The sequence below is a fragment of the Stegodyphus dumicola genome, chromosome 1 (genome assembly GCF_044657685.1).
Source record: "Stegodyphus dumicola isolate Sdum_Otavi_A_Nest chromosome 1, ASM4465768v1".
Classification (NCBI taxonomy): Eukaryota; Metazoa; Arthropoda; class Arachnida; order Araneae; family Eresidae; genus Stegodyphus; species Stegodyphus dumicola.
The window spans coordinates 19,540,797-19,549,038 of record NC_140768.1 but is presented as its reverse complement, the minus strand read 5'-3'; the positions used below and the strand labels follow the sequence as shown (position 1 = coordinate 19,549,038).

At 34.6% G+C, this 8,242-nt stretch overlaps 1 long non-coding RNA gene across 7 annotated transcripts in view; it reads left to right on the top strand.

Moving 5' to 3' along the window:
* The window catches only part of LOC146999052 (uncharacterized), a 68,325-nt gene that overhangs the window by 7,076 nt on the left and 53,007 nt on the right, over positions 1 to 8,242 (top strand). The window contains exon 1 of one of the 7 annotated variants that reach the window (XR_015040277.1): positions 25 to 82. The exons of 3 other annotated variants lie outside the window; for them this stretch is intronic. This is a non-coding gene — a long non-coding RNA (uncharacterized LOC146999052). Of the gene's footprint in view, positions 1 to 24; positions 83 to 139; positions 183 to 4,861; positions 5,121 to 8,242 lie in introns of those variants that run through there. 3 more of the 7 variants (XR_015040278.1, XR_015040265.1, XR_015040266.1) reach the window with 3 other exon arrangements.

The following is an 8,242-nucleotide window of genomic DNA, read 5'->3' as shown; positions in this document are numbered from 1 at the left end:
AAGATACAAGTGAGAACTATACAACCGCTATCTTGTAATGAATTAGGTCAAAGAAGGCGAAAGTGTACTGATGATTCTGTAGGTACGACTCAGCTGTTAAATGGTTTGTTTATCAAAAGGAAAATAAGCGAAATTTTCCGCGTCGTTTTAATCCACATGTGTTTGGAACTGCGTTTCAGCAGGTCTAGTGTCGGATTTTGTTTTCCTACATTTTTATTGATACATTTCATATATATATTTAACATAACAGAGACTTTTTAAAAATATATTTAAAAGGGAAAAAATTCTGAAAGCTTTCAGATTTTATATTACGCCCTGTTTTTAACGTTTTGTGTGTTACCTTTATTTGTTAAATATCATGTTCTTCGCACTTAAACCATGAAATACAATTTAATAGCAATATCACGAAATATTTAAAAGAGCATATCTTTAGAATTTCCGATGCAGTCTCGCGCGCTGGAGATAAAAACTTTTTTTTTTTTCGTGCAGTGTTGCCATTGCTCGCTTTGAAATCGTTGAGTTTCTTAATCAAAAACTCATAAATGTTTTACAAAATTTCAAATTCCGGCTTCCAGACGCCCGTATTCGAGTGTTGACGTACGTTATTCAAAATTTGATAGCTCTTATGTACCGTTGTTTTATCACAATGCGAGAAACATGCATACATTTATGCAGATTTTTCATTATTTAATTTCTTTAAATATAATACTGGCCTCTACTATTTGATTTCAACAATTTAAAAAGTGATTCGTCGTCTATAGAGAATCAACGCAAAATGCCAAAGCGAAATTAATAGCCCTTCTGGGCAAATTGCCCCTTTGGGCTAATTATAAATTCCACATTTGAGCTTTCAGATGCCCGTATTCGAGTGGTGGACTACGTTATTCAAAAATATGATGTATTTAGGTACTGTTTTTTTTTTTTTTTTTTTTTTTTTTCATCATGCGAGAAACATACATACATTCATTCATGCAGTTTGTTCATTATTTCATTTCTTTAAATATAATGCAGGGCTCTAATATTTGGTTTCAACAGTTTGAAAAGTGAAATGCCGTTTATAGCGAACCACGAAAATACCGAAAGGAAATTAATAGCTCTTCTGGGCTAACGCCCTTTGGGCTCAAAAATTGCAGTATGATTCTACAATTCCAGTTTAATACCTGAGAGTTGCCTTAACTAGTATCATCGCAATGCGAAACGTACAGCTATACCACACGAACAATCGGAGACTGCATTATATTAATAAAAATATATGAATCTGATTTTTACTTCCTTGTACGAAGTAAAGGAAGTATTGTAATCGCGAAAAATTTCGGGAACCGCTTTTCCACAAAAATACCCATTCGAATTATTTGACTTATTTTTGAGGGATGACAGCTGTATGTACGGACAGAAGTAAGGACTTTTTTTTTTTTTTTTTTTTTTTCCCCTTTCAAAAACGTATTGTCAAATGTATTTAAAATGGATTCAGGATGGATTTTTTACGTTATGTCTGTACGTACATACGTATGTATCTCGCATAACTGAGAAACGAGCAGTCGTAGAACGCAGAAATTTTGTATGTGGGATTGCTATAACATGTAGTTATGCACCTCCCTTTTTCATTGCAATCGGCCGCATCAAATATGTATATATTACATGTTTGTATCTTATTACACGGTTCGGCGAGCTCAGTATTTTTTTCTTATATGTTGGTAAATTGCGCATTTTTTGCTTTAAAAGTGCTTTAAGTATGTTGTTCTTATGTTCCAATTAAGGTTTTTGTAGCTTTAATTAATCTGCAAGGAATAGTACTAGAATTATGAACAATTTAGAAGTGGCGCTAGGCCTAACGACGCCACAATTTGTTTACATTTGAAACTGTTAGTGAACAGTGAAATAACTCAATTGCTGCTCCAAATTCTGTATATTTTTGCCGAATCGGGCCAAAAGTTAACTTTCAATTTTGTGCACCGAAAATTTGGTCTTCCTGCCTGTTGGTCGAATTGCTTGTTTTGGTTTAGAAACTTTAATTACAAAAGTTTTTTTTATTGTTTTTAACTGTATTTGACGTTTTAGGTTTTTCTGTATTTTAGAATTTTTTATGAAGTGTCTTTAGTTTCATGTATTTTTGCCTTGTTAAATGAGAACTGAATTGATTGAATGAGAAATACATCTCTAATGAAATTCGAAGAATTAAGCTTAAATGATGTGCAGGAAAAAACATATAATAGGCCGTACAAGTAAGTCATGTGGTGTCTACATCAGATATTCTTTTATATATAATGGGAAATATTTTTTTTTTTTTTTTTTGTATTTATGTAGGGTATATAAGCAAAATAGAACTAGTAACGATTCCGGACTATGTAAACCAAACATTAACGAAACAAAACCCACAATAAAGAATAACACTTACTGTTTCCACCTAATAATATCAAATCTTTATATTAAAAAAAAAACTAGGAGAAATGTATTACAATCTATATATTCGTTGAAATTTGTTTTATTAGCATTGTCTTTCATTTTTAATGCAGACGAAAATTTCCAGGTGAAAAAATTAAAGAGAATAATATGTGGCATTAGAAACATCGTTTATTATTTTTACTGATGGTGCAAATATTAAAGGTAATAGTAATCAAATTAATTGCCATTAAAAGTATTAAAATATTTATGTGATTCTTAAATGGCGTGATTTTTTGCCCTAGATGATTTTGCCTACAGTAATGATTTAAAAGATCTTACATAGAGGATTTATTTGAGAAGTTTCCTATTATAATAGAAGATTATTTTCTTCGAAAAGTAAAAATGTCAATACCGTTTTGAGATGTAAAATCAGCGGAAGTTTGGACAAATCAGGATTTCACAGAATTCAAATTTCTGAAAATTTTTGAAGAAGGCAGAATAAAATGTTTCGTCGAACAATCATTTGGTAAGCGAAAATTTCGCTCGGAGCTTTCCTTTGTTTATCTGTTTTTCGCCGAAGTTCATCTCTCTATCGGCTTTCTTAATACAACTATTTCTATAATCATGGAAGAAACCTTGATGAAATATCAAAGAAACTGAACAAGTACTCTTTTTCTTACTCGAATAATAACATAAGCTGTTGGATGTGGAGAATGAATAATAAGTTGATTTGATTATCGCCAGTGCAAGAAAGAATGTGTGAAAGGACAAGCCACCTTGCATTTGTAGTGAAAAAAGATTTTACCGTGCAACTCCATCTCCATAGTCTTAAGTGCCTACTGTGTATAGACTAAAGCAAACAATTTCCTAGTTTGTTCCCTTTCGCTACTTCATCCGACCAGAGCAGCACTAGATCTCGAAGCACAATTTGAACTGAACCCTCTACAACGCAGCCTGGAATACGCAAGCAGTCTTTTTCATTGGCCACCTAATTTTACAGCAGATTTTTAAAGTTGCCAACTCTACCGATTTAGGTATGAGACACCAGGTTTCCGACCATACTCCCGTTAACCCGATTCATAACACATTTCTTCCAACATTCTCTTAATCTTAAAATTTCTCATGATTTTCATATAGCTTGGTTTTAATAGGTCATTACTTGTGGCAACAAGTTCTAGCATCCAGGGCTGTTCTTAGGCCATTGGCTGCCCGCATACTTTCCTAAGATTGCCGCCCCAAATTTAAAATAATGCTCAATGATTAATAAAATTTTTATTTCATGCCCACTTAAGTACTTACGATATACAGATTTTATAAAATGTACATATGACAAGTACTTACGATGAATTTAATGAATTTTAAATGTTTAGGCTTGGTATAGCGAGAGTCCGGCCGCCCGCGTACTTTTACGCACTGCACTTCCACTAGGAACGGCTCTGCTAGCCTCTGAAATTGACTGGTCCTTCGTCCACACCAACTTTAAAGGGAAACGCAGATTTGTCCGAAAACGTCGCTCTTCAGTTCTTGTATGAGCGCCACTGCCAATCATCTAGCATACATTAGCAAATGAGTATAAAGTATGCCACTTTTCTTTGCGTTATTTCCTTAGTAAATCATGTGATTTTCACATGCTCAAAGAGTGCAGTATTTTGTCTTAGTCGTGTCGGTAAATTAACTTTTCGTAGTTCATAAATAATTCTCCTTGTATTATTTCGCCAAGAGAATGTAATACATTTGCTATACGTGCCATTTTTATTATGATTTTTCGATCTATCTCGAACCTACTTTTTTAAGCATATGCATGCACGAAAACGCAGGATAACTTTTATTAACGAAAAGAGAATAAATGAAGAGGGGGAAAGTGTTGTGACAAAAAACTTTGCCATTGTTGTTAGTAGCAATTGCACAAAAATTTGATGAAAGTCCATTTTTCTGTTAAAAAGAAAAATGATGTTTTTTTATGAAAGCAATTTTGTTCTATTTTCATTTAAGAATTATCGACTGCACTTTCAGGTATCAATTAGATACTATTTAAAGATTTTCATCTTTTAAAAATTTCCCACTTCCCCGCCTTTTCATGCACACTTTTTCATTCAAATATTATTTATGTCATTGAAAAGCATTTTTAATTTCTGTAAAAAAAAGTCTTTCGATTTTTTTAGTTTGATAAACGGGTACTCTGGATCTTGAAATTCATCTTGATCTTCATAGGTCTCAAGTGCTCACAACATAAGTTTATCGGGTAGAGTAGACTTTAAGGTACCCCTTGTATTACGGCGAAGTTGTTGTTTCATTATGGTAACCTGAGTAGTTGAATGTTATGGAAACCCTATTGTGACGTAATCGGGTGCATGATTCTGGGAAATTTTGAATCATGGGATGTTTTGTAAACATTTTTGTGTTGTGTGTTGGTTTGATTCGCTAGAAGGTAGAATGGCCGAATGTAGTAATATTAATTTGAAGTTTCTTTACGATTTGGAGCGAAAGGGGAAAAGAGCTTTAATTGACTTGTGTGTAAATGAAGGTTTACTTAGTAGCCATTATAAGTGTCCTGTCTGTAGGAAGTATATGCGTCTAGTCGAACGTAAAAACCGTTTAGATGGATTTGAATGGGTTTGTAGGAAGAAAGGTTCAGATGGTCACTATGTGAAGCGTTCGTGAAAAAAAGTGATTTGAGTATGATTGATATTTTGATTTTTACGTGGCTCTGGGTGTACGAAGCGAACTCGAAAATCATGGTAAGTGAATATTTGCTTTTGGTAGTGCTTAAATGTATAACATGTTTTTCCTTTTTTATGTTATTTTATTGTTTGGTTTAAAATGTATTTATTGATATTATGTATTTTTGTTTGCCTATATTGTAGAATTGGGTGCTCCTTTGACTTTTTAAGTGAAAATATATCGATGTGTACATGGACAAAGTAAAGGGAGGGCGCAATGGAAGTTTGTGCAATTCCGGGATTTTTTTTTTTTTTTTTTTTTTAAGTGAAAATAGGTCAACGTGTACATGGATAAAGTTAAAAGAGTGCGCAGTGCCATTTTTGTGGAATTCGGGGATTTTTTTTAAACTGAAAATTGGTCGACGGGTACATGGATAAAGTTAAAAGAGTGCGCAATGCCATTTTTGTGCAATTCGGGGATTTTTTTAAAGTGACAATAAGTCGATGTGTACATGGATACCGAGTTTGTGCAATTGTTTATCTTGTTATTTTGGCTTTGTGTAGCCGCGATTTTTGCGAACCAATTATTTCTCTAGAATGATCATTTTCTGTTTTCTTCGGTCAAGACAATTCTTCGTAAAGTAGGGATATTAGAAGTCATAGGGTTTTTAGACTTACCTAGCTTGTCAATAAATCAGCAGTTCATTCTTCCTTAGTTCAGTAGGAAATACCATGACAATATTTTTATTGCATGTGCTCACTAGTCCAATTCTCCAACTGGCACTTTTAATAGCAAAACCAGGGCGCAATTAAGGTAATAATCTGCTTGTAGCTCCTCTCAGGCACCAACATCCACTTTTACATCCAATTTCGTCCACATTTTATGAGGAAGAAATGTTGTGAGGTTTATCTATGTAATTTAACTAATAGTTTACTTTAAGTTGCAAGCCTTTCCTATCACTCTCTTTTCACCCACGCTTTTGATGTGAGAATGTAAATGAGATAGCGAGCGTTTATTCAGATTGAGGTAGAATGAAGTGCTATTCAAGCAAGAATTTCAGAAGTTAGTGTAAAAGCGTGTGTGCCGTGATTATTAGCGATTTGATTTTGTGGCGTTGAGTGCTTCTAGCCATTTAGCTTGTCTCGCCGGTTTTTACAAGCCGGAGCCTTTCCTGTGCCTTAAATTATTCTGTGAGTCGTCAAGCTAATCTACCACATTTAATTTAGTGCAACGTCGCTTACTTTGAACTCGTACTTGTTCAACGTTGCGTACTTTGAACTCGTTGCGTAGTCTGGTACAACGTTTTGTTAAACCAGAAGTGCTTGTGTAAACCCAAGTCGGGCAATTGTTAATTTTGTGTTCGAATAAAAAAGCTATTTACACCATTCTTCGAACTGTCTTCAGTTTAAAACAAGAGGATTATTCCGCTGCAGTCTTTTTAGAGTTCACCATTGTATGATACCAAAGAAGGTGAGACTCTACAAGGCTATAATATTCTTGCGTTAAATTAAAAAATTATTATGATTTTAATTTTTACTATACTTTCCGTATTGCTTACTGGAATGCAAATTAGCGTTGAGAGTCTGAGGATTTTGAATCGTAGTGAGAGAGAGTTTCTGGCAATCGTGTCGGGCTATTAGAATTCCTCCCCAGCTGTAGTTAAAAATGATATTCCGGTTTTTGCATTCTCATGCTAGTCAAGACTTTAAACTTACGCACCGGTAAGATATGGAGCCAGCTTATGGTTTATTTGTTGAATGTGTAATTTTAAACTACATTACCCGAGTTTGAATTTGATTGACTGTTGTTGCTTAATTTACATCGCTTCAAATTACGGTTTGTCTGTAGCGCAAATCGCGTCTTTTTATGTTCAAAGCTCAGAATAAATGAAAAGGTTGTTTTAAAACCACCTTCAGTACTTTTTGAGTTTTTAAGAGATAGGGATAACTAGCTAACTTGTCTAATAAGCTCTACAGGAGTTGATCTTGTTCAATAGCAGCCTTACAGCATGATTATGAGGAATTACAGTATGATTTAGAGGCGTGTCCTAAACCTGGATAACTAGGTCCTGTCTGAGTCATCTATGCACCGCAATTTAAGTGGTAGCAGGATTTGCTAACGGGCATTTCGAACGTAAATGCCCATTTTGATGCTAATGATAATAGGCGATTCACTAAGGTAGAGTAATTTCATAAGATGCCTCTGTTTTAGTATGTATTTAATATATGCATTGGTATGGTCCTGAGAACTTTACAATGGAAATCTTTGCTGTGCAACAAACAGCCAATGAAACTGAAATTTTCTCATGGGTGTTAATATCTCTAATGTCTCTAGCTTTCCAGTACACATGTTATACGAGTTCTGTCTTGCCTGACGCGTTGTTCAGACAGAAAACGTCTTGTCAATTGTAGAGAGACTGTCACGACAATATTCCACTGTCCAGTACGACAGATTAACTGCAGCCTAGAATGGAAGCGTGTAAAATGAGTAACTGTCGTCCGAAGTGTGTTCGACTCCATGTTCAATAGTACAACAATTGCTATTGTTTCGACAAGCAGGTGGTCTAGTTACTAATTTCTGCATATTTTGTTCCTCAAAATCACTGGAAATTATAATTATGTCATATTTCTGTTATAATGTGTTTGCAAAATAAATATGATCTTGCTAATTGCTTCCTTTCATGGTGTAGCAGTTTTAAAGGCCAGCAACGTGCATTCATTTTACAGTATATCTAGACTTGCCAGAAGTCCGATTTGACCGGGACAGTCCCGGTTTTCAGACAAAATACCGGTGTTCCAGTTTACTTCTCGTCCCGATAAAAATTAAATTTTATTTTATAGATGACCAAAAATGTCTAAAAATAATTAACTGTGAAGTATTATTTAGGATAATTACTTTGTAAGTTATCTCTGTACTGTATGAAAGGTGAAAACTATAGAAGAGTGATGATCTACCAATAAATACGAGTAATATTGTCACCGTATTGTCTTGTCTCGCCAATCATGACCATGCGCGATGTGACAGGCTTTACGGGCGAGTCCAATATTGGGCACTAAGGGGTGCAGCTTTAGCGCCAGAAGGGATATCCCTGCACGCTACACCTAACGCTAATGCTGAACAGTTTTCTTGAGTCAATCTGACCGAAACAATTGCTGTTAATTGGGAAAACGCCGAAACTTCTGCTGAAATGATTAAAAGC